This window comes from Clarias gariepinus, chromosome 7 (genome assembly GCF_024256425.1).
Source record: "Clarias gariepinus isolate MV-2021 ecotype Netherlands chromosome 7, CGAR_prim_01v2, whole genome shotgun sequence".
Classification (NCBI taxonomy): domain Eukaryota; kingdom Metazoa; phylum Chordata; class Actinopteri; order Siluriformes; family Clariidae; genus Clarias; species Clarias gariepinus.
The window spans coordinates 25,625,903-25,653,368 of NC_071106.1; the positions used below are offsets into that span (position 1 = coordinate 25,625,903).

The 27,466-nt window shown below is 35.9% G+C and overlaps 1 protein-coding gene across 2 annotated transcripts in view; it reads right to left on the reverse strand.

Moving 5' to 3' along the window:
* Positions 1-16,082, reverse strand: part of sema4ba (sema domain, immunoglobulin domain (Ig), transmembrane domain (TM) and short cytoplasmic domain, (semaphorin) 4Ba) — a 71,306-nt gene extending 55,224 nt beyond the window's left edge. The window contains exon 1 of one of the 2 annotated variants that reach the window (XM_053501133.1): positions 15,755-16,082. The gene's annotated coding sequence lies outside the window, so the exon portion shown is untranslated. Of the gene's footprint in view, positions 1-15,743 lie in introns of both variants that reach the window. The other variant, XM_053501134.1, reaches the window with a different exon arrangement.
* Positions 16,083-27,466: the final 11,384 nt, after the last annotated feature.

Sequence of the window (27,466 nt, forward strand, 5' to 3'; positions counted from 1 at the left end):
GCCCACTCTGCTGGCTACCACCGCAGGTATATTTCACTCCTGTGGGAAACACTGCTTTTTTGCTTTAAAATTTCAAAACTAAAGTACCCAAGGAAGTTTCTCTTTTAATTAACCATTTGTTCAATGAAGATATGTAGATTGGTAACGACTAAAAGTCAATTACAAAATTGCTTATAATAGATAAATGTTTTATTTAAAAAAAAATAAAAAATCACCAGTTATTCACCAGTACACCCAGATGTCCCCATTTGATCAACCTGTCTAACCTTTCACAATTGTGTACACTTTAATGAACTTATTGAAATTAAACTGGTAAATGGCAAACATACTTTACATTCTGTACAAATGTCATTACCAATAAAGAACTAAAATACATTTTTTTTTTTTTATCGAGAAGTGAAGCAAAAAAAAATTTATTTTAGTTCTTTATTGGTATGTTTGTGTTTAGTGATTTCTGTAAACACATCATTTAAAGCAAACCTATTTTTGATGATACATTTATGACTAAATGAAAGAAGGTGCAGAAGGAGATGACCCTGTGCGATTTATATAAAATCATCTTCCTAATGATTCTCTCGCCGGCAACCTAATGAAGATTAAAAGAGTGCGATCCTCAATGGAGCTCAAAGTGTTGGACAGATCTTTTATATGGGAATGACGCTGATATTCTTTCCAGACTACAGTACACACACAGCGTCCAAGAGCAGAGCAATGACATTGGCAAGGTAGAAGCTAAGTCAGTTGGGAATATTGTCTTTTTTGCTATACTCCACAGTAGTGAAAGTTACCCACCGGGGAAAGACCTTACTTCTCAATTCGCCGGCGAAGGTTGAAAAACTAACTCTCAATCTGAATCATCCCATAAAATCTTCTCAAAAAGGAGTTGTAACAACGGTGCCACGAGACGGTGCTGGGGTGGAGGAAGAGGAACCTGCAGTTCCTATGGAGGATCTCACTGAAATAAATCTGAATGGCTTTACATCCGGAAAATGAACGGGTCAGGTGTTGACAGATGAACCGGATTGCTAGGTTGGCCGCGTAACCAAAGACTTTTACTTTAAGGGCAGGTGGAAGAGTGTATTCTAACTTTCGTTTTCTGCCCATTTCAATACTGTTGTTTTTATCTTTTGTTTTATGCCCGAGATGCCCACGTAAGTCTAATCTGTTTTATGCATCTGTTTTGTGTGCAACATGTTTATGACTATGTAAGTACAAGTTATGATCAATACCATGTTTTCAAGGGATTACCTTAGGATGTTTCCACCTTAGCTCTAGTTTGTTTCTTTACATTAATGATATATGGCAATAAATAGTTTTCAAAATAATTACTTTAAAGTGATTTCCTCCTCCCATGCTACCAACAAAATAAAGGGGTGTTGATAGTATTAAAACATAATTTTGATTTCATAATTACTTAAACGGGTGGAAATACTGAAAACCGAATTATGTTATTGGTTCCATAAATAATGTTAAACATGCATTTATTTCTGCATATGCACCCACGGAGGGTGATCCTTTATTTTTTCAAGAGTTGTTACATTTAGCCGCAAGTTTAGATGACTGTAATGATGACTATAATGTTTGGGGGCGATTTTAATGCAGTGATAGATCCCCAGTTAGACAGATATCATGCCTCCAAGTCTTGTTGTTTTAATTCATTCTTGCAACATGTGCAATGTCTGGCATCTACAAAATGATGGTGCTAAAGATTACACTTTCTTTTCAGCTCATCATAAGAGTCATTTAAGGATCAATTATTTTCATTTGTCTCCTTCTCTTATTCCATTTATTAGTAAAGATAATATTCTACCGCTTCTTTTATCTGATCATTCTTCAGTAATGACATCTTTAATTCTTGTATCTTTGGGTCCTAGACACAACCGATGGAGATTTAATATGTCTCTGTTACAGGATGGCACATTTGTGGCTGAACTACGCAATTCTTTAAAATAATTTTTGCAGATCAATGGAGATTCAGCCTCCAACCCCCAAATACTGTGGGAAATCACTAAGTGTTTTATTAGGGGGAATCTACTAAAAAAAAGAATTAAAAGGTAAATTTTTAGAGTCCAAAGCGGATAGGAGATTTGATTAATAATGATTAAATCCGGATTCTAATGGGTAAGATTTGCTGCAAATAATATACGCAGGTTTCTTCATATTATTCAACAAGCAGATTCTTACACAGCATCCTCTGCAATCCCCTCTTTGTATGCAGAGAAAGCATTTGACAGAATTGAGTGGAATTCTCTGTGGTCCGTTCTGAGGCATTTTGGGTTTGGCGCCTTTCTCTTAAGAATAGTCAAAACTATTTATTTTGATTGTTCAGCCAGGGTTCTCACTGGCCCTTATATCTCCCCTTCCTTTTATTTTGGCAGAGGCACACGTCAAGGATGTCCCTTGTCACCTCCGCCCTATAATTTATCTTTGGAGCCTTCGGCCCAAGCGATTAGACAATGCTCTCTAATAACTCCTATAAGATGCATTAATACATCCCATAAAATTTTCTCTATGCTGATGATATTTTGTTATATGTATCTAAAATCACAGATTCGGTTAATGAATGTTTAAAACTATTCAATACATTTGGTAAACTCTCCGGGTACAAAATTAATTGGGGCAAATCCACACTTACAGTATGCCCCTTAATGTAGCTGCTAAATTAGAAATTCAGTCCCTACCTACTATGATTCCAGTTAGTGACCAATTTAACTATCTTGGAATCAGAGTTTTTCCTTCATTAACTTGTATCTCCAAGAGGAACTATCAATTTCTTTTGGATAAGTTTTAAAAGTAACCTAAGATGCTGGTCTCAGCTTTGATTGGGACTTTATGGCAGGATAACCACTACTAAGATGAATATAGGTTAGTTTTTTTGTTTTCATGTGCTACTTTTAGCACCCCCTATGGGCTACTTTAAAGCGCTCAACACAACAGTAAAAAAAATTCCTGTAGAACAATAAAACGGCCCAGAATTAGTCCCAAATCTATGTATGTATTAAAATCTCATGGTGGCTTATCTTTACCAGATTTTTGGTCCTACCATCTGGCTTATCAAATAAGATCACTTAGGATTTGGATGGATGTCAACTCCCCTGTACCATGGCAAGCTTTAGAGGTGAATCTTGTTTATCCAATACGTTTGCAAGATTTACTCTTTACAGGAACATCCAAGAAAGTTCTGGAAAAGATGGCTCCAATCATAAGTCACTCAATTAAAATTTGGAAAATGGTTATGCGAGTTCCAGATCCCTATAGCGATTCTACCCCCATCAATAATTTTTGTACTGGCAATAAACCATTCACTTCCAAATCCTGGACTGAATGTGGCACGTTAAAAATCTATACAATTATTATGGACTCAAATCCTTTCAAACTTTAAAAGATGATTTTTTTTTTTGCCAGGATTCTCCTTTTTTCTGTACCTGAGATTATATGCGTTAAAAGCTTATGGTGTACCATGGTCGACTAAAATATCTCCTTATCCTATGATAAACTGGACAGATAACAATACGGACTCTAGAGCCGTTGAGTAAAATGAGTGAGTAAAATTTATAAATTACTTGTCGTACAACAGTACTCCAACATTTCTATTGAGGGTTTTGGGAGAGGGAACTTAGCGCAGCAATCAAGTGGGATACAGTCTGGGGGAACCGTTTTGCTACCTCAAAAAACCCAGCTCATCAAATAATTCACTATAAGCTAATTTGTAAAGCATATGCCACTCCCTACTTATTATATAAAATGAAAAGAAAGTCTGAGCTCCTTTGCCATTTATGTAGTAGTGCAAGCCAAGATACATATGGTCTGGGAATGTCCTCAAATCGAAATGTTCTGGTCCTTGGTTCGGGTTATATTGACTGATCTTACAAGGACTCAAATAAAAAAGGACCCACTGATTTCCCTTCTGTTAGATGATTCCTCACTGTCACTGTCTGCAAATCAAAAAAGGATTCTGTTTATTGCCCTCACTGCTGCTAAAAAAGTTATACTGAAACTGTGGATAGATACAGCCTTCCCATACCTGGATGTCCTATTTGCTAGATATTGCTTTCTTGGAGTGTTCTACAGCCAAAGTGCATGGCACCAACAGAAGGACAATACAATTTTGTTTGGACATTATTGAGATTTTATCAGACCTAGTGAAATCTTAAGATATACTTCCTATCCCTCTAATTATGTACATATTTGTATGTACGTATGTTTATAACGTGTGTGCTTATATTTGTGTATGTGTACACATATGTATGCATGCATGGTGTGTGTGTGTGTGTGTGTGTGAGAGAGACTGTAGCATGGGCGAATCTTGGGCTTTGTTATAAATAGTAGTAATTAAAAAATTTTCCAAAAAAAAAAAATATATATTTTTTTTTTAAGAACGTAAGTTAAAACCAGTCTATAGTAAAAAAAAAAATAATAATAAAAAAATAAATTAATTTTAAAAAAGGCTGTGATATACTTAGCTTAAAATTACACAGCTTACGTTCTTTTCTAGGTAACTAACACTTGAACACGAGGTTGAATTTTTTTCATGGTAAAAATCAGTCAGCTAACCCTCATGGTAAAAATCAGTCAGCTAACCCTAACCCTGGTTACAGTATTATTATTAGGCATGCCCTAATTTAACCAGTGTGGTTTGACATATCAAGTTACATTTTACCTTTTTTTAAATAGTAAGTTATTGTTACTGCCTGATCAGTTTTTGCAAACCAGTAAGTTTTTTTATAGTGTTCAGTGTTTAACAGTAGTTACCAGAACATGTAACTTTAGAGACATCAGTTAGTTATGTTCAGTAAATAAAGACCAATATTGCAGTAGCATGTCACCTCAGAAACCTTCAAGGAGAACAAGAATCTCAACAAAGAAACTGCAGGAGAATGTTCCGAAGTCTCCAACAGCACCACATCATCAGTCAGGTAAGCACCAGCTCATGAGCAAGCTCAAGCGCACCTCTCAAGAAACCAGAAAGTTGGGAATGGAGTAGCGGAATGGTGTTTAGGCAAATCTCAATTTATATATTATTTTTATTTTTATTATTATTTTTTTTTTATAAGATACTAAGCAACTTTAGGCGTTGCAGACTTTGGACAAACTTGATGGACATTGACAGAGAGGACTGGTGAAAAAGAACTTTTCCTGAGCCATTCTTGTAGCCCTTACATAGAGCAAACAACCAATTTTCCTTTAAAATTTTTCATCTCGTTTTGAATAATTCTTTTTACTGGAAGATTGTCACAATGCTGTGGCCTTTGTGTAACTCCTGTATAAATCATACTTTGAGTTAAGCAGTGTGACACTTTTTTCAGGGTGGATGACATTTTGTATCATTTAGTGTCACGATTTGCTGTTAATTGAGGATCTTTGATATGTTTAATTAACTTAAAATGTTTCTTAAGTATGTCTCGGGTTGTGTCTTAGTTATGTCTCTTTGTTTCTCCTAAGTCAGCTTAAGGAGAAATTCAGTCTCATGAGACATGAAAAAGCTCATTCTGAGCAACAAAATTAAGCTATAGAATGTGACCCATTTTTTTCTTTTTATTAAATCGTTTTTGTAGTGTTGGTTAAAATGAAATAAAATTCATTGTGAAAGTGTCATTGTCAAACACCTGCAAGAGTGTTCTTAACTTGCCCAAATGTTGTAAAAGTGTTGGTGTTTTTTTTAAACCAAGGACAGGATTCTACAGTCATCAAATTGAGTTATTTTCCGTGGTCTTCCAGGCCTTTTGCTGTTACTAAGCTTGCCAGTTAAAGCTTTATTTTTAAGAATGTTCCAAACTGTTGTACTGGCCACTCCCAACATTTTTGCTATCTTAGGTTTATTCAATTTTATTTTAATTATCATTCACTTGCACAAACATCTTTGGACCTCATGTTGACAGTTTGAGTGAAAAGCTCCAAAGGGAAATGTAACATTCAGAACCATCTGAAACATCCAGACCATTTCTCTTCTTGATTAATGAGGGAACAGGTCACACCTGACCATGCAACTGCTTGTCGCCTTTTGTTCCATGAGCCAATGTTGTTGCGTGTATGGCTGTAATTCCTGAATTGTTGATGCCACACTGCTGGTCAATTCCGTTTAAATAAAGAAAGTCTTGACTCTGCTCACATCTTGAGTTTTTCATTTCCAATTCAATGTGGTGGTTTACAGAGGCGAATAGCAAGAAACTTACTTTTGCTACAAAGTTTATGGACCTGATTGTATAAACTTATATTTGTATATTAATATCTCACATTGTGCCAAATACATAAAATGTGTGTACATTAGTTCTACTACTATAAACATACTAATATATCATACTCTTTTTCACTAACTCACTTCACTATTTAGTGAAATTGGCCATTCCTCTGTAATTTAGGCAAGGGGAGGCTAGCAAAATGATTTAAAAACAGAAATCAACTTATGGAGCCTTACTTTACTTATTTTACTAAAAAGCTATTGCAAAACTGTCAGATTTGGCATTTAGGAAAACCCCACAGCAAAAGTCTTTTCCACCCATATACGGATTTCTAGCTGGTTACCACCACCATTTAGCACAAAAACCTCTTTACAGTCTAGGTTTAACAGAGGGAGCTCAGCCAGTCACTGAGCTATTTAAAAAGTGAATATGACACCACTATGCCATGCGGTGTAATGGCCCTGCAAAAATAAATGGGTCACCATGTTAAAAGTGTGGTCAAGAATGACAGTTGTATGCCATGTGAGCTTGATCACTGGAGCTCCGTGGAACAACATCTTAGACATACCAATCCATTGTTGGCTTAGCACTACAATTGATCATTGCAGTCAATTATAATCTGGAGAATTCATAAATGCAAAAATACATACAATCATACATCATACATTACGGATGGTAACCTTCCAAATGCATCATATAAAAAAAAAACAGTTATAAGCAAATTAAAATTAAATAAAATTAAACATTCACAATGGGATTGAGTATGTTTAAGTCTTGCTTAAGACAACTATAGAAGAATGTCAAACAGCCAATCCAAAGCTTGGGTTCTGTATCCCTCTTCTCTCCTGAGTTGCAGTGAATAACAAGTTCATTCCAGGCAAAACACCATTTATTTTGCGACATTTAATTTAGCACTATTTTCAATAAATCTGTTTACTGTTTCAGTTTATGCATATTCTTTTTAGATTTATAAGACAATGATGAAGAGTAGACAAAAAAAAAAAGTATACTACTTTTGTGGGCTTGTGGTTACTAAGCGAGACGAAGATTCCTGCAGTAGGGATGCATAATTAATTGTAAAAAATACAATAAAAAGAAATAAAAAGATAAAATCACCATCTCATTTCGTACAAATATGCGATTTACTCACACACGTTTCCCTGCATTTAGATGACGCTGCATTCACTTCATCAGTCACACTCATTGGTCACACACAAACGCACAAAGTCAAACAAAACACTATCAATTTACCAATCAGGCCAGATTCAGTCATACAACTCTAATCACTTTTCTGATCTTTCTTCCTCATTTCTCACGGCCACTCATGATGTGTAACAAGGAGGCAGACCTAAACCGACTAGAGAGTTTACTTGGTTATTTCTCGTTCACAAAAAATTAGTGTAAAACATATTGACTCAATATTGTCATTTCAGATATTGTACACTCCCTCTCCTTGGACTGCTAAGGATATGTTTGCTCTAACGGCCGGTGTTTTATTTCATAGTGTCTACTTCCATGGCTGCATTAATCACCATGATTTTGGAATATATGTCATAAATTGGTTTTAAACTTCCTGCAGGAAGAATAAACAATGAATAACCAGTCAATTCATGTTTGAAGATTCAGTTTTCACAAAAGTTACATAGCTTTTTTTTGAGTAAGCTATGGTGTGTTGCGTGTTTGGTGAGGATTTGTGGACTTCGTATGGGACATTACAGTCATTTCTCTGGGTTCTGCATACTCTGTGTATTTACGGTAAACTATTGCATTGATCGGCTCAAACAAAAACTTTAACAAAAGTTTAACGAAACTGCTCATATAGTCCCTTCCACTCAAAATTTTGATTTAATTTACGGCGCAGATTTAACTTCAGGCAAATACCGAAGGTCTGGCAAAGGTTCTTTAAATTCTGTCATACAGACATATGAACAAATTTTTCTGACACTAGTTTCCTCCTTCAATGTATAAAACATAAAGATATAATTGAAAGAGTGTGCTCTGACCAATGTACAAACAAACCTTTCTTTTATTCATATAGAAGTAATTTTATAATTACTCATTTGGAAAGGCACACACCTCTATGGAAGGCGTCACAGCTGACAATGTATATTGTGTCCAAATAAAAGTCAAGAGGTCAAAGGAACTGCCAGCTTAGAGACGGGCCTTAATGCCAAGTGCTATGTTTGGGGAAAATCCAAACAGCATTTCAGCAAAAACATCTCATACCCACTGTCAATCACAGCGATGCAGGGGCATCACACAGAGTATATAATTTTATTAACCAATTTTTTTAAATATATATTATTCCAAAACCTTGGTTTTGGAATAATATGTATTCTTTGTGAGACGTTGGCTGTATATTTTTGTGTGAAAATGTTAACCATTAAAAGAACGTGTTTTTCCAGTGGAGCACGTTTTTAAAGCTGGCGATGAATACACCGATTTAGTTTGTGGTAAATGTCAAGTAGCTTTTCCAGAGACTGTGTAAGTTTTAATAAATAAATACATGAGTGAAAATAATGACTTTCTATATACGAATATTTTCCCATAACCTACTTTATGCCAATGCAGTTTTTACATGTACTGTATATACCGAATATATTTGTTATACAAAATGCCCCCTAAACCTAAGCGTAGCTATTTGTGGCAACAACTGCAATCAAGCATTTGAGATAATTGGCAATCACTGTGGAGGAATTTTGGCTAACTCTTTTTTTACAGAATTATTTTTAATTCAGCGTCACTGGATGGTTTTTCGAGCATGAACAGCCATTTTAAGGATCTTAATTGGATTTAAGTCTAGACTTTGACTAGGCCACTCCAAAAACCTTAAGTTATATCTGAGCTATTCAGAGGTGGACTTGATAGTGTGTTTTGGATCAATGTCCTACTACATAACCCAAGTGCGCCTGAGCTTGAGGTAGCGAACTGATGGCCGGACAATCTCCCTCAGTATTTTCTGGTTGAGCACAGAATCCATGGTTCCATTAACCATGCAATGTTTTCTAGGTCCTGAAGCTGCAAAGCAACCCCAAACCATCACACTACCACCACCATGTTTGACTAATGCTATGATGTTCGTTTTATGAAATGCTCAGTTAGACTTAGACTGTCAGATCTATTGGGACAGCTTCCAATAAGTTAAACTTTTGCCTCATCAGTGCACAGAAACAGCTGACCAATATTCCCAATTAAGCTAAATTGCAAATAAATTACAAGAAATAAAAAAAATAATAATAATTTCCCTTTAACTTTTGCAGTCATTGCAGGAGCTTAGGGAATGTGAGCCTGTTGAAGATCCTTCCTTGCTAAGCTGGCCAAGCTGTACATGTGTGTGCCAGGAGCATGCGTGACTGCTGAACATGTGTTCTCAACTGCAGGGGATATAATTACTGAGCAGAGACCAATCTTTCCCAGAGCATATTGACTAGCTCATGTTTTTGCCTAAAAATGCAGCCTTCTCTAAATACTTGTTTGATGTAGCAAACAGATCAGCAAAAAAAATAGGTTTTCTGTGTGATTTTAAATTGAGTTTTCTACTGATATTGAAAGTTATGTTGTATTATGTAAATGCTTGTTTTGTTGATGTCGATGACCTACAGAAAGTATATTGACAACCACCCAAGTATATTCACCAACACTTTTTAAGAATCAATCCATCTTCCATCTTTCATGGTGATCTGCAATCGATTAAATAGTAGCGGACAGGTCCCTTATGTGCTAGCAAAATAAACAGGTACCAGCGGATGCTGTAAGAAGGTATAAAAAGAGCGTAAGAAGAGCGTACTGACATTTTTTTTTCTTTTACATTGTTAATTAAGTGTTATGGAATCTCGAATTGCAAGTAGCGCAGTTTGCGAGTGTTCCGCAAGACGAGCAAAGATTTTTAATAAATTCTGACTTGCAAAACTAGCAAGTTTTGGTTTACGAGTACCGAGTATTATGCGTTTGTTGTTTTGATGCCGAACGTCACGTGATCACAACTGAGCCAATGTTTTTTCTCTCTCTTGCACTGCGGAACGGTGCGTAATCGTATCCCCTGCTCGGTCTTAGTGCGCGACTCTCACTGGTATAATTAACATCCGTGCACTCGTGTACTGTTTACTATAACACTGTGACCATGTGTGTGCTCGTAAAACATTTTATTTTGTGTTTGTAAGTGGGTGTGTACAGCGCGTGTGTACTGTTTTTTTCTAACACACGTGTGTTCCTTGTGTTCAAGGTTTCCAAATTGTTTTTAATAAAAAGATTTTAAAACATTTAAATATTTATAAAAATCTCAATACAAATCAAATCTGCACCTAGATAACGTGAAACCATATTGTGTGGTCCCTGATGGTTCCATCCCTACTAAAAATATTCTAATATATTCTACAATGTGATTTTTTCCCTTTTTATAGCTGTAAGAAATTATAGCTGTAAAAATTACAGTATAATCAAATAAAAAAAAAGATGCATTTAAAAACATAAAATAACAATAGCAATAATAATAATAATAATAATAACCATAGATATATATATACTGACTAGATGTCGCCTTGGGCCTCTAAGCATGTCAACATCGCCGCCATCTTGGGACGGGGATCTGAAGGAAGCGCCAAAGTGTCCCGGCATTCAGATCCATTCTGAAGATGCTGGACTTGTGTTATATACTGTAGCCTAATTATTTAATAAGCTGTTGTAAATACTGGAAGATGTTTTCACATTTCGTATGCACATTATGTTTGTTTTTGTGTTATATAACCATTTTACGCTGGGTCATTGTATTGCAGGCTGGCTGATGTACAAAATAAACCAGTACAATTTAAATGTTTTAATTAACATGTATTTTTAAGTATGGATATCACACCATTGTAGCCATTTTGTGTGCAGTAGACTAGGCTAAGGTAAGTAACAATAGTTCATTTTAAGTTCACTGAAGTCGAAGAATAATAAACTTACACCTAGTTTTGAAGTAGATTAATATCAAAAGCTTCAATTTTCTTTGGACTCGATCATAAATACATGTCTGTCTTGTTTTGGTTGGAACAAACCAAAAAACTAAAAAAAAAAAAATCATTTGACATTTGGACGATTTATTATATCATATAAGTAAAATAATTAAGTAATCTATGTTCTATCTATAATATATGTCTGACATTTATATTAAACCAAACGGCTTGAAAATCGGTTAACAATTAAGCAAATTAAGGTGATTTTAATCGTTGATAGTTCTCTGCCAATTTTAACTAATGCAGGGTAGACGCGGCTTCCCCCGACGCATCGTTCCTATGGACAGCAGCGTCACAGGCGAGATCTAGTCAGTATATATATCTATGAATAATAACAAACGCATGTAATACAGTCATGTTCAAAAGTTAGAAAATGCCCACTTTTAATTCTAGGTGTTTTTGTGTTAAAAAAAAAAAAAAAATCATCATCTGATCACAGTGGGTCTTAGTAGTTAGGCAAATACAACCTCAGATAAAACCTTAGGGGGAAAACAAACTGGGCACTTACCACTTACTGCTTCCACAGGATTTAAAAAAGTAAGTTACAGTCAGGTGTTGCTAATCATCAGCCCTTGATCATCAGCAGATGTGCAGACCACTATAAAAGCAGAAGTTTTGGCAGTTTGCACTAGGGATGGAAATCCCCAATCACCACCCAACACAATATCATAATACCTAGGTGCCGATTCGATTAAAATTGCAATTCTATAAGTATCACAATCTTATAAATGTCCCAATTCGATGTTACATTTTTCCCTGATTTTGTCAAAATTTAAACCTTTAAAACCTTTAACGATTAAAAAAAAATAGCAATTTTCTTATAACATTAGTTTTCTCACTTATAAACCAAGAGCAGCATTTAAACAATACAAAACTTTAAATACAAAGTTTGAAAAGTTTAACATTTAACTTAAATTTAAATGAAACAAAAAGCTACATTTTACTAAGCAGCACGTATCTGCCTTCCACCATAACTATTATTTCTAAGTAAACATTGATCACTCCTACCACACGGGATGAAAATGTGTACATAGTTCAGAGTGTACTATCTGTAGAACTATAAAAAGAGCGACCTTTAACTGCCTCATATGCCACCAAAAACTTAAAACTCAACTTGACAGGGGCTTGCAGTGTTTTGAAACTTGTGTGAGTGTGTAATGAGTGGGTTTGGGAATAATTCACATACAGTGATTGGAAAAAGAGGCAGATCGAAGGCTTTCATGAGCGTGCTTTTTGATAATGTAACAGCATAAAAATACTTCTAATATTTCTATTGCACCACTCTGAAGCTTTTGCGCTCGGTACAGAATTGTTTATACTGGAGGCTGATCGGCCGATCACCAGACATGGTCCATCAAACTAAAAACCACAGATTGACTGTTTCATCTCTATTATGAATGTGAAAATCGACTTGGGAATTTTGGAAACACAAAAGAATTGCAATTCATAACAATAAATTCCCTCCAACTCCGACACCCCCAATGGTGAAATGGAAAACCATTTCCAAACAATTTCAAGTTTAACATTCAACAGTAAAAAAGATTATTCACAAAAGGAAAGCATTCAAGACAGTTGCCAATTTTCCCAGAAGTGGACGTCCCAGCACATTCACCCCAAGGTCAGATCATGCAATGCTCCGAGAAATACAAAAAAAACAAGAGCTACATCTTAATCCCTACAGGCCTCAATGAGCATGTTAAATGTTAAAGCCCATGACAGCACAATTAGAAGACTGAACAAGTACCGTTTGTTTGGAAGGCTTGCCAGGAGAAAGCCTCTTCTGTCTAAAAAGAACATGGAAGCACGACTGAGGTTTGCAAAATTGCATCTGAACAAACCACAAGACTTCTGGAACAACGGCCTATGGACAAATGAGACCAAAGTGGAGTTGTCTGGCCTTAATGCCCTGAGCCATGTTTGGCAAAAACCAAACAGCGTTGGAGCAGAAACATCTCATACCCACTGTCAAGCACGGCGGTGGCGGGGTAATGATTTGGGCTTGTTTTGCAGCCACAGGAGCTGGCCACCCTGTATACCAGAGAATTCGAGGGTCAAATATGAGGGCATCTCTCTGCAACTCTAAAGCTTGGTCAAAACTGGGTCATGCAACAGGACAATGATCCGAAGTACACCAGTAAATTTACATCAGAATGGATGAAAATTAAAACATCAAGTTTTTGGATCAGCCTCGTCAAAGGCCTCAATCCAAATGAAATGCTGTGATGATGACATTAAGAGAGCTGTGCACATGTGAATTCCAAAAAACCTCAATGAACTAAAGCAATTTTGTTAAGAAGAATGGGCCAAAATTACTCCACAATGATGTTGTGAGAGACAGTCTTACAATAAACAATTACTTCAAGTTGTTGCTGCTAAAGGTGTATCTACAAGCTATCATAGGGTACCCATTCACATTTTTTTCTTTTTTGGCTTCATATTTGCACTGAAGTTATTAAAAGTTTTTTGTTTTTTTTTTCTTATCACCTCCATTGACTTCAAACTGATTTGGCCAAGTCTGTTGGGACATCTACTTCATGCATTACATTGTTGGGAAAAAATTCTTCCAACCATTGTTTACAAATAGATTATTTTACTTATAATTCTCTATATCACAGTTCCAGCCAGCAAATATCTTTTTTGTGTTTCAGTTGTTTCCTTTTAGGATTTGCCACAGCAAATCATATGCCTCCATCCAACTCTATCCTCTGCATCCTCTTCTCTCACCCAAACTAAATTCGTATCCTCTCTTACAACATCCATAAATCCCCTCTTTGGTCTTCCTTTAGACCTTCTGCCTGGCAGTTCCAACCTCAGCATCCTGCTACTGATATTTTTCCAATATATCTCTCCTCTGAACATGTCTAAACCACCTCAATCTGGCCTCTCTGACTTTATCTCCAAAACATCTAACATGGGTTGTCCCTCTGAGACTCATTCCTGATTCTATCCATCCTTGTCACTCCCAAAGAGAACCTTAACATCTTCAGCTCTGCTACCTCCAGCTTTGCCTCCTGCCTTTTCTTTAGTGCCACAGTCTCTAAGCTGTAGAGCATTGCTGGTCTCACCACTGTCCTGAACACCTTTCCTTTCATTCTCGCTGATATTTTATCACACAGCACACCTGCCACTTTTCTCTACCGGTTCCATCCTGCCAGCACACACCTCTTCACATCCTTTTAACTCTCTTCATTGATCTGGACCATTAACCCAAAGTCCTGCACCTTCTTTACCTCTGCTCCCTGTAGCCTCAGCATTCCACTTGGGTTCCTCTCATTCACACACATATTGTCTCGCTACAACTAACCTTCATTACTCTGCTTTCCAGAGCATACCTCCAACTCTAGATTTTCCTTAACCCGTTTCCTGCTCTTACTACAAAGCAAAATGTCATCTGTAAAAAAAAAAACAGTCCAGAGAGACTCCTGTTTACCCTTTTTTGTCATCCTGTCCATCACCAGAGTAAAAAAGAAGGAGCTCAGAGCCAATCCCTGATGCAGACTCACCTTCACCTTAAAATCTTCTGTCGCACACACAGCACATCTCACCCCTGTCTTACAGCTCTCATACATGTCCTGTACCACACTAACATACTTCTCTGCTCCAGACTTCCTCATATATATATATATATATATATATATATATAGAGAGAGAGAGAGAGAGAGAGAGAGAGAGAGATTGCACGACACATATGTTCATGTGTGTTTGTATTCCCCAAGGTTACATGCCAGTGACAGAAGCTGCAGGATCAGTTAAAGCCTTTTTGACAGCCTCACAATGATGATCTCATATTGCTGTTGTTCCAAAAATGCTGTTCAGGCAGATCTGACCCAATACAACCTTTATTTTAGGTTTTCTTTCCAGTACCTTCCTTGTTTTTGCTTTTTTTCACATTTTGTTTTTGTAAAGATCTGCTGCTTCAGAAGAGTAGCAAGGAACAGAAAGAATTGTTGATAATATTTTACTTTTAATAGTTTTTGTTGCACTATTGCAAGTATTTGTTGTTTATGCCTGTTATATTGTTATACTGTATACTCAGAGTTGATTTAAAAGTTATCCTGTTTATTTGCAGACTAGACTGCACAAGCACTATTATGAACAAGAATTAGCCCTAGACTTTCCTTTCTGTGCCTTTAGATGTTTATTTTCCTTAGAGTTGTTTTTTGATAAGAACGTTCTAAAATTCTGTTAAACACGATGATCTATGTACGGTTTCCTGGTTTCCAAATACACCGAATCAGCAGGAATTCTCAGATTTAAAGATTACGTCAGTTGTCGCTATTACGTGCGTGGTGGGAATTTTTTCAGTGATGCATAAGGTATCCTAACACCTTGCAGACAGATAAGGTCTTGCTCTCATGGAGTCTCCGATTGCCCCTTCCCTTACTGACACCAGACCAAAAAAAGCGCTTGCAATAACAAACCACACGTAGACAGAGGCATCATTTCGCCGACAACAGAAGATCCGCATTGTAAACCCGTTTTACACACTAAGCAAATAACCTGCGGTCCAGGATCAATCATTAGCGGGTGTTACCAGTTATCGAGGCAATACAACGTAATCTGTGCCAATTACCGCGGACTCACTCTTTTCCAGGCTTGCTTTCCAGTGCACTCTTCGAAGCAGTCGATGAAGATCTAAACTCTACAATTCCATTTTTCTTCCGGTCGGATTTAGACGCGAGTCTGCAATAAATACTCTTAAATTTGTCCAGTGGGCTAAATTACCCACGGTTAACTGAGATGAGTGTGGAACGCCGTTTTGAGCACGCTGTGTGCATATGTACGGTAACTAAATGACACGCTGCTCCGCCCCTCCCCTTACACAAAAGACAGGGAAGGTTCATGAGACAGGGAAAAGGGTGGAGTGGCGGAAAACACAGGCAAACTAAAAATAATAAATAAATAAATCACAGCTTCATTTTAGTTTCCCTTAAACCTTAAAAACATATTTATATCTGGTCCGTAGGGATATTTAATAAAAAGAGCGACTTCGATAAGCCAAGCTTGTTTCTGGCAACTCGAATAATATCCATCAATTTCGGTTGCACGAATGAAGCTAATCTTGAAAGCAACCGAGTCACTATGGGAACATACCTTTTTTTTTTTTTTTAACACGCTTTCTTAGTGTCTGGTTAATCCGATTGGCCAATCCTTGTGCTTTTATAACCACGTCGGCCGGAAACAAGTCTCAGCAACAATTGTTCCGCCATAGTGTGTCCAATGCAGAGAAAATCAAATCTGGCTATAATGGCGTATGCACGATTCAGAAGGCTATATGGAACAAACAGCACTTCACTTTAGACTCTTTTGATGTCTCCTTTAACCGTGTGTGTGTGTGTGTGTGTGTATGTATGCATGTATGCGAATTAGTGTATGTATACACAAAAATATAGACACACTTCAATAAAAGAAAATTAGTATGATGTATATTATATTAATATAATATTAATAATATTATAATATAGCAATAAAGTTAGTATTAATATATATATTATATATATTATATAAATTTTTTTGCCTGACTCTGTATATATATATATATATATATATATATATATATTTATATATATATATATATATATATATATATATTCACATATCTGACCACATTTCTTCCACAAAGTTGAAGATTCAGCACAGTCCTTGCAGGTTTTAATAAGTGCTGGAAAGTTCTTAACCCAATTTAAGTAATTTCACACTCACTCAGTCACTCACGCACATATATAAACACACTACGGGCAATCTGGGAACACCAAATAAGCTAATCTGTGACAGTGAGGGGGCCCGAAATACTCGGAGGAAACCCACCAAGCACGGGAAGAACATGCAAACTCACTGCACACAGAGGCGGCAATCGAACCTAGCCAGGAATCAAACCCAGACCCTGGAGGTGCAAGGCAACAGTGCTAACCACTAAACCACCGTGCCACCTTGAGTAATTTCAAATGTCCTTACTTGCATTTGCTGCTTTGTAAAGCAGTCATCTGTCCTCAAGAATAACCCACTGTGAGCCTTCAGTAAACACACTCCATTTGCAGGTAATCATAGCGTGCAGGCATCAGGATCTGCACACAGGGTCAGTCACAGGTAAACCTCATGTATGTGGACAGAGCCAAGAGTAACCTCTAAAAAGTAATAAGAGAAGAGATATTTTAAATATATCAAAGGTTTTATAAACACAAAACTATTAAATTATATTTTAAACTTTTACACGTTTAACACTTTGGAACGTTTACATCTCTAAAACATTTTTAATGCTAACAAGTTTTGAAAACGTGGGTCTAAATTTGGGTCTAAATTGCCCAAATTGCCCATTCTGTGTGAATTACTGTGTGTATATTTGTGCCCTACAATGGATTGGCATCCCGTAAAGAGTGTACCCTATCACGTGCATTAAGTCTTGGGAGCCACTGAGATAGGCTCCAGGGCCCCCAGAGCATTATAGTGGTATAAACGATAAGTGAATGAGAGTAAATGTGATTTAAGACTTTTACGCAGAATTAAAATAAAACCGCTGAATTTACATACTTTATTATAATTATTGTTTCAACTCAATGTAGTCATTTTTTTTACTTTTAAATTGAACAGGAAAAAAAATCGCATGAAGGAAAAAATATTTTATCTAGAGAATCAGGTCACAATAAACTAAAAATAATTTTTTAACATGAAACAAGGCTAAGATAATAGAACTTTGATTGTGGATTTATTGTTCAGTACATTTGCCTTCTTTTACCCTGTTATTCAATTTTTCCTTCCGTTCTCTATAAATCATTTTACTTATCTTTCGTTCTTCCACTACTAACTGCTTTCTTGGCATATTTGAATGAAATTATTCCTATAGATTTATTTTGCCTCAAATATCCTTAACAAGTTCATTTAACATCATATAACTTTACTGTAATTTTTTAAAATCATTTTCTGCCTATGATAAGTGACTGACAGTTTTAAGTAATGCAAAATAATGAAAACCCATTTAATACAATAAAACTGTATATATATATATACAGTGGGGGAAATAAGTATTTGATCCCCTACATATTTTCTAAGTTTGCCCACTTACAAAGTAATGAAGGGTCGATAATTTTTTATCATAGGTTTGTGGTATAGGATAGAGACCGAATATCAACCAAAAATCCAGAAAAAGCACATGATACAAATGTTATGAATTAAGTTGCATTTCAATGCTTTGGGGCTGTTTCTCTGCTAAAGGCAGAGGTGTCAAGTAATGAAATACTTCGTTGCCTTAATTAAATAGAAATTTTGGGTATCTATACTTTACTGGAGTAATTATTTTTCATTACTTCTACTTCTTACATTTTCACGCAATTATCTGTACTTTCTACTCCGTACATTTTAAAAATAGCTTCATTACTCCTATTTTATTTCAGCTTATCATTCAAAAAACAAACATATATATATATATATATATATATATATATATATATATATATATATATATATATATATATATTACTCTGAGGTGTGACTTTTTGCACCATTAAAATACTAATAGGTAACTAGTTATCATATCTTCTTCTCCATAAAACATGGTAATGCTCAGTAGTACACATATATGGTTCTTTAATGTATTTGCATTGTACTAAAATGCATTCTTTTAAAATTGCCGTATACAGTATCCCAAATCACTATTGCCGTTAAAAAAATACAACAAAAAAACAACAACACATTTTTCTTTTTTTTTTAATGAGGTGTTAGTGCAGTATATAGGCCCGTGACACAGCCTAAGCTTTTATCCTTAATGCTCCCCCCCCCCACCTTACTTTTACTTTTATACTTTAAGTAGCTTTGAAACCAGTACTTTTACACTTTTACTTGAGTAAAAAGCTTGAGTTGATACTTCAACTTCTAAAGAAGTCTTTTTAAACCCTAGTATCTATACTTGTACTTAAGTAAGGAATGTGAATACTTTTGACACCACTGGCTAAAGGTGCTGATTGACTTTGCTGCACTGAGGGGCCAATGGATGAGGCCATGTTTTGTAAAATTTTGGATGAGAACCTCCTGAAGATGGGTTGTGGACCCCAAATATACTGCCAAGGTAACTAAGGAGTATATATATAGTTAAACCTTGGACCTTGGAGCATAATTCGTTCCAGAAGCGTACGTGTATATCAAAACACTCGTATATCCAAGTGAATTTCCCGTATAAGAAATAATGCCTATAACTCTGATTATTCGTTCCACAACCCAAAGATATTCATATAAAAATAATTAATACAAAATAATAAGTAAACATATAAAATAAATTAACCTGCACTTTACCTTCGAAAAGAATTCCAATAGGTCAGTGTTTCCATTCATGTATGTTTTTTGTGCACTCACACACATATATGTCTGTGTGTTTGTCATGTGACATATTTTATTTTCTGTAACTGATTTTAGCAGTTAAAAAAGATCAGGAATAGGATGGGGGCACCAACCCAAGACTTTATTCCAGCAGAGGAGTTATTTAATCCATATATAGTATAAGCATAATGTATAAGAAGTTAGTGATGTGGTGCTAATAGAAAATATTTCATTGGTAACATGACCCATATCCTGCACAGTCTGATAAGCAGGTCAAGTTGGCATTTACATGTTTGACAGAAGTGGACATGAGAAATCTGCCAGACATGGCCCCTGAGACAGAAATTATGTCTGAGATTATGTGACTGCAATAAAATATATTAATTATTGTGATTTTTTTCTTATCCATGCTCCAAGCTGACAAGTCATGACTGCAAAATAAACAATTACACTTTATCGTCGTTTTTTAACCATTGTACTTACACCTGTAAGTACTGTAAGGTGTCCTTAAATGCCATGAAAGGCGCCGTTAAATAAAAAGTATTATTATTATTATTATTATTATTGTTATTATTATTAATATTAATTAAAAAATATTGTGGTGACATCGCTTTTCATGTATATCCAGTACCCTATATACAGTCCTGTTCAAAAGTTGGTAACCCATCTTTTAATTCTATATGTTTTAATGTAAAAACATAAAAATAATCTGATCATAGTGGATCATAGTCTTATTTGGCAAATACAACCTCAGATGAACAACATTATATAACTTTTTTTTCACCATTCATTCATTCATTCATTCATTCATTCCTCCTCAATACTGCTCATCTTGTACATTCTCGTGGAAAGCCTGGAGACTATTCCAGGAGACTTAGGGCACAAGACAGGGTACACCCTGAATAGGGTGCCAATCCATTACAGGGCACACACACTATGGCCAATTTGGTGACACCAATTAGTCTAATCTGCATGTCTTTGGACTGTGGGAGGAAACCGGGGTGTCCGGAGGAAACTTACCAAGCATGGGGAGAACATGCAAACTCCATGCACAAACCATGGCAATACTAATTACCACCTTGCAGCTTTCACAGGATTTAAGAGGGTAAGTTGCAGCCAGGTGCTGATAATTATCAGCCCATGATTAATTGATCATTAGTAGGTGTGCAGATGACTATAAAAACATTGTTTTTTTTCCAGTTTGCTGGTCTGGAGCATTAATGTTAATGCCAAGAGGGGAAGACATTAACAATGGTCATAGGGTCGTTGCCAATCTTCCCAGGAGTGGACGTCCAAGCACATTCACCCCAAGGTGAATGGGCAATTCTCAGAGACATACAAAAAAAGACCATACAGAACTCACTAAGCATGTTTAAATCTTACAATCCATTACAGCACAATTAGAAGAGGATTGAACAAGTATGGTTTGTTTGGAAGTGTTGCCAGAAGATAGCTCTTCTGTCTATAAAAAACATAAAAGCACTGAGGTTTGCAACACCCGTGTGGAGCTGTGATGTTTGACATAAATATAAATTTGTCCCTTATGAGTTGCATGGAGGGGGACAATGGGAAGAAACCTTAAAAGAAAACAGACTCAACAGGGCAGTTTACTTTTGCTGTTGGAGACTTGGGTACAAAATTGTTTGTTTTTACTTTCGATCCAAAACTGAGCAACTGTAGTCACAAGTTATTAGAGAAAAGTTGCCAGCATCCGCCAAGTCCAAGAAAATCTTCATAATCAAGTGGAACCATCCCCACTCACCACATACATTCCAAGCAGACCACAAACAGCCATTTTCAGCAGCGAGACAGAGAGCTCTAAGCGACTAGAACTCCAACCCGAAGCAGGGCACTATGATGCGTCAGACAGGCCAAGAGGGGTCAGGATTACTAATAACTGAGGAGGGCCATGTGCAGCTCGACAAAGAGAAAGAGAGAGGGTACAGGGTAACTACCTGAGAATTAAAGCAACAATTTACCGCACTGTCAGCAAACCTGAGTGATTAAAGAAAGTGGGGGAAGACACCATTCAAATGCACCAGTCCAGCATAAAAACTCTGTGTTAATAAGCCCCCCAGATCTGCAACTTTATAAATGACAGATCTATTCACAATAAAGTTTCAAAATGGAGTTTTCTGCCTAGACTGAGACTGTGGCAGAGTTACTGTGTTATCTTGGAAAACTTATTTCCAGCTGCATGTGTTGTACCAGCCAACAGGAGGTCACTTACCACTTAAACAGTACTGTCTCTGTGCTACGATGAGGCCTAAATCCTGACTGATACATTTCATGAATGTAATTCGTTTGTAAATACAGTATGACTACACTACAACATTTTTTGGGATTAGTATACAAATTAATGATTTTGCTGAAGAGATTAGTGAATTTAGTTCAGTCTTTTGAAAGAGAGTAAAAGATTAAGGCAAGTAAAAAAAATAAGTGTTGACCTCATATATTATCATGATTATCATGAGCATCACTTACTCATCTTCTATCACTTTATCCTGTATTCAGGGTCACAAAGCCTATCCCAGGAGGCTTAGGGCACAAGGCGGGGTACACCCTGGACACCCTGGACATCCATCGCATGGCACACACACACATTCTTATTCACACACTATGGGAACGCTAATTAACCTAATCTACACGTCTTTGGACTGTGGGAGGAAACCGGAGTCCCCCGAGTGGAAACCCACCAAGCACGGGGAGAACATGCAAACTCCATGCAAACAGAGCCGGGAATTGAACCCGGACCCCGGAGGTGCAAGGCGACAGTACTAACCACTACACCACCGTGCAATTAACAGGTTTCACAAACCAGAATTTTTTGCCTGAAATTTTTAATTTTGTTTCTAAAAAAAATTTTTTTTTAAGTCCTTACTACTACATGGTACATTACAATACTGGTGGTCATTTTGCTACAGTATTAAATAAGAATCTAGTATTGTTTTTGTTATCTGCTATAAGAGAAGAGAAATATGATTATCTAGCAGCACTAAGAGCTTTTTTATAGGTCTGGACGCTCTCCTTCCATGCTGTTTGAAATATTACCAATTTAGTTTGATGCCATTAAAATGGAATGCCGACTCGTCGGATCGATTTCTGTGCAGTCAGTCAGTGATCCTTTCATCTTTTATAATTGATAACTCTGGAATATTACTGATAAAGCTCTGTGCAGTAGTTGCTATGAATGTATGTTGTGAAGTCCTGCAATATATGTATATTATGATTAAGACACACTTTTAATAAGTGGAGATAATGGTCTGAGTAAACTTCAGACTGTGGAAACGTCACTATATTTTCTATATTTAATCCGTAAGTTAGTATTACTTCTAGAGTATGATCAGCTTTAAGATTGCTAAGACTGTAATACATTAATATTGTTCTCAAATTTTCTAGTAATTAATCCTACATCTACAACTTTATCAGCCATTTCTTATTATCTCAGCAACTGGGCTAATGTATGTACTCATCAAACATCTGACAGCCATATAAACAGCGGTCAATAATTAAATAAATAAATTAACAGATAGGTGCCACTGTAATTAATGGTACAACAATTGATTTTGACTGTAGCCAGGTCTACATTCTCACTCCAGAAAGACATCACAGTTGAAAATCAAATTATTAAAATGTTTTATATCCTTCTCAAGGTGAAAAAAAAAATTATATCAAAATAATGTTTAAATTTTTTAACTTTGTTGGGTATATCTTGGTGGTGCAGTGTCATAATGATTGGCACTGTGGCCCTGCACACCAGGGTTGAGTGTTTGATTCCTGCCTAACATCTGTGTTCATGGAGTTTGCATGCTCTTCCCGTGCTTGCTGGGTTTCCTTTGGGCACTTCAGTTTTCTCCCCCAGTCCAAAAGCATGCGGATCAGGCAAAATGATATGTCCAAATTGTCCATAATGTGTGAGGGAGTAAATGTGGGCATGCTTGTGCCCTGTTACTCCTAGTGCCACAAGTCTCCTGCGATAGGCTCCAGGTCTCCCGTGTACAGGATAAGCTGCAAAGAGAATGAGTGCATGAGTGAAGATATTTCTCATTTAAAATTAACCTCTGTGACCTAAGAAGGAAGAGGAAATAAAATATATTATTCCTTAAAGATATATTTTCTTTTAACAGTGTTGATATTGCAAATGTGTAACAAAAATGTTCTATGGTGCATTTAGTATTGCAGAAATCCATACCTTTCTTGAGTCATTCAAAACTTCTACTGCATTAGTGGAAGGCCAAGTAAAGCAAGTTGACTTTTTTTTGTTGTTGTTGTTGTAAATAGGTAATATTGACAATAGTTTTGGGTGGCTGGAACGGATGATCTGCGTTTACATTATTTCCTATGGGAAATGCACTTTACTATGCGATTTCTCACCTTAAAAAAATATTTATTTATTTGTTTGTTTAGTTGTTTAGTTACAAGTCTACATGTCGTAACATTTTCTTTCATAAACCAAGCAACAGCATAAACCCTAGAGACACTCCATTCCTCTATACACACAGATCTTCTTCAAATTCAATCAAATTTAAATTTTATTTGTCACATACACAGTCATACACAGTATGATATGCAGTGAAATGGTTAACAACCACCCCGTGACCTTAAAATGTAAAAACAATTTACAAAAATAAATAGAACAAAATATAAAAAGTATTTTTAAAAATATATAAGAAATATAAAAAATACATCAAGAAAAAAATATAAAGATGAATTTAAATGGAAATAAATGGAAATGTCCAGGAAGTGAGCAAATGTGCATGTATGTGTAGATGTCCATGGTCCATAAATGTCCATAATCTGCAATGTGCAAAAGTGCAAATCTGCATGAATGTGCAAATGTACAATGTCCAGGGTATGTGCAACTGTGCCTGAGTGTACAGATGAGCTATGTCCATGAGTTTCATTACTGTGCAGTGTGCAAAAATGCAGAGACGATTAGTCCTGCATAGTGTCCATAACTGTGCACTCTTCTAAACAATATGTATTTGTTTGTAAATTAATTTCAAATAGAGGGGACTTGCAGATGGAAAGCAGAAAGTTTAACTAAAAGTAAATTACAATCAAAATCATGAAATCATTTAAAGATTTTATTATTTTAACTTATTGAGGATTGGGTAAATAAGTCTAGACAAGTGGTGCATTTTGAAAAAACGAAGTGCTCCCAAATATTGTGATATCGCTCTGTAACCATCTGTTTATAATGTATTTTTATTAGTGTTTTATTAGTGTTATTCCATACATTATTACATATTGTAATGAATAAATTATAATGAATTGACTACAGAGCATGATCATGTAATGTAAAATTTTACATTTATAAACTGTAAACATAAACCTTTGGGAAAATGGTTGATGTCTGCAATGCTAAGGGAATGTGGTCTGCATTTTTAAAAATAGAGTTGATCTGCCAGCTGACATGATTATTTCTTTGCCATCACACTTACCCCTTCAATACTACTATTTTTAACTGAAATAGATATCTAACTGAAATAGATATCTCTGCAACTATTTTAAAGAGTAACAGTGAGCTACCACTCTTAATGTTAAATCTCGAGTAGCATGTTCTATAGTTGTAGATCTACTGATGCCCCTATATAATGTATCAGTTGCACTAATAGGCTACATTTATGTCTAAATCCAAAATATTGTAACATTTTCAATATAAAAGGCTCAAGAGAATCAAATACCTTATAAAAATGTAAAAAATAAAATAAACCAATTATACTCAAGTATAATGAAGAATTAACCCTCACTTTAAATATTCTGATTGTATCTTAGTAATCACAGAGAAGATTCATCCTACATTCTAGCACAGTGGTGTAGTGGTTAGAACAGTGGCCTCAAGTCCTGCCTTTGAGTCTGTGCACGATAGGACGAATGTGTATGTGTGTGTGCTTGTGCATCCTGGGAGTACCCTGACCTAATGCCCTGCATATCCTGGGATAGGCTTCAGCGTCCCACAACCCAGTACAGGATAAGCAGAATAGAGAATGAGTTAGTGATCAGTGTTTAGTCTTTTCCCTAGTTTAAACTGTTACAACAGTGCCCTCTTGTGGTTGTAGACACTTATTTTGAATCTTGTAGCCTTATTCGGAGATTAAAATAAGGGTGTCCACCATAATTAAGTGGCAAGCCTCGGGTATATTAGAGTATTTGTGTAGTGGAATATTGTTCACATCTTGTGTCTTGGTTGCATCTTCAGTATGGATGCTTATGTTTTTGTGTATGTCTGCATGTGTCATTTAGTTATTCATACATGTCTATTTAGACCTGTAATATACTAGCATAAATACTTTACTTATAAAGTAAAGTACATTAGTCAGCTTTGATGTAATCAGTGATATTATTATTTTAGGCTGAAGCCCACATACATGTCTGTCTGTCTGTCTTTCTGTACGACAGAAATCTCTGGCTAACTTGTTAATACAAAGAAATCCATTTTTGTTGAGTATCTTACGCCTTGTTTACGATAAGTTGTATTTGGTTTATCGTCAGCCACATATACTCTCTGTCCGGTTTTGTCTTAAAATGACTCCAGCGCAATAAAATTCACTTATACCACTTCAGCGCTGTTAAATCCGACACATAACTGTTCAGAATATTGTTTTTATTTAACATTTTGATTTCATTTATGGTGCAGGTTAAACTTCTGGAAGATATTAAAGTACTGCAAAAGATATAACAAATGTGTAACAATTTTTTTCTACGGTGCATTTAGTATTGCAGAAATTCATACCTTTTAAGCAGACCTGCCTCCAGGGGAAACTTTGAAGTGTAGCATATTGTTTTTACAATGATTGTTTATTATTTTTATTTTTTATGAATTTTCACCTTCAAAACTGAAATTTTGCGAGCAAACTAACCAAGCCGACCAGAACACCGGCCAAATTGCACGCACGTCCGAGAGTCATTCAAAACTTCTACCGCATCAGTGGAAGGCCAAGTAAAGCAAGTTTACTTTTTGTTGTTGTTGTAAATAGGTAATATTGACAATAGTTTTGGGTGGCTGGAACGAATGATCTGCGTTGACATCATTTCCTTTGGGAAATGTGCTTTACGATGCGAATTCTCACCTTAAAAACCTATTTATTCATTTATATATTAGTTTTTTTAGTTAGTTACTTACAAGTCTACATGTCGTAACATTTTCTTTCATAAACCGAGCAACAGCATAATCCCTAATGACACTCCATTCCTCTATACACACAGATCTTCTTCAAATTAAAATTTTATTTCACATACAGTCATACACAGTATGATATGCAGTGAAATGGTTAAACGACCACCCCATGACCTTAAAAATGTAAAGAGCAATTAACAAGAAATAAATAGAACAAAATATAAAAAGTATTTTTAAAAATATATAAGAAATATAAAAAAAACTTATTCGTACGTTAAGAAAAAAATATATAAAGATGAATGTCCAGGAGGTGTGCGAATGTGCATGTGTGTGTAGATGTCCATGGTCCAAAAGCTTCATTAACTTCTTTCCAGACAGTTTTGCATAATAAAATTATGTTGTAATATATAATTTTATACCGGTTATGTGGAGGCGGCAATCCATGCCAATGGGCATCTTAACGCATAACACTGTGCTCTAAATTTGGGTATTTTACATGCCCTCACCTCGGACTGCTGTGGATATGTTTTTCTAATGACCCATGTTTTATGTCGGGACACATGAGACACTGGTTTTAAACTTCCCGTAGAAAAAAAAACATATATTGATCTGTCCATTCATCTTTGAAGGTTCAGTTGTTTGGAGTAAGACATACTGTGCTGCATGTTTATTTCTGTTTCTGAAGGATTTTGTCATTTCGGTTTCTTCCGCATACTGGTTGAGTGATGCATATAACCACCATATAAGGGCAAAAATGCTAAATGCTGGGACATAATCTGGAACATATCATATGGTCACTTCTTTTCAACATTTGGATTTCTTTTATGGCACAGATTTAACTTGGCAGTTAAACCTGTTAACTTAGGCAA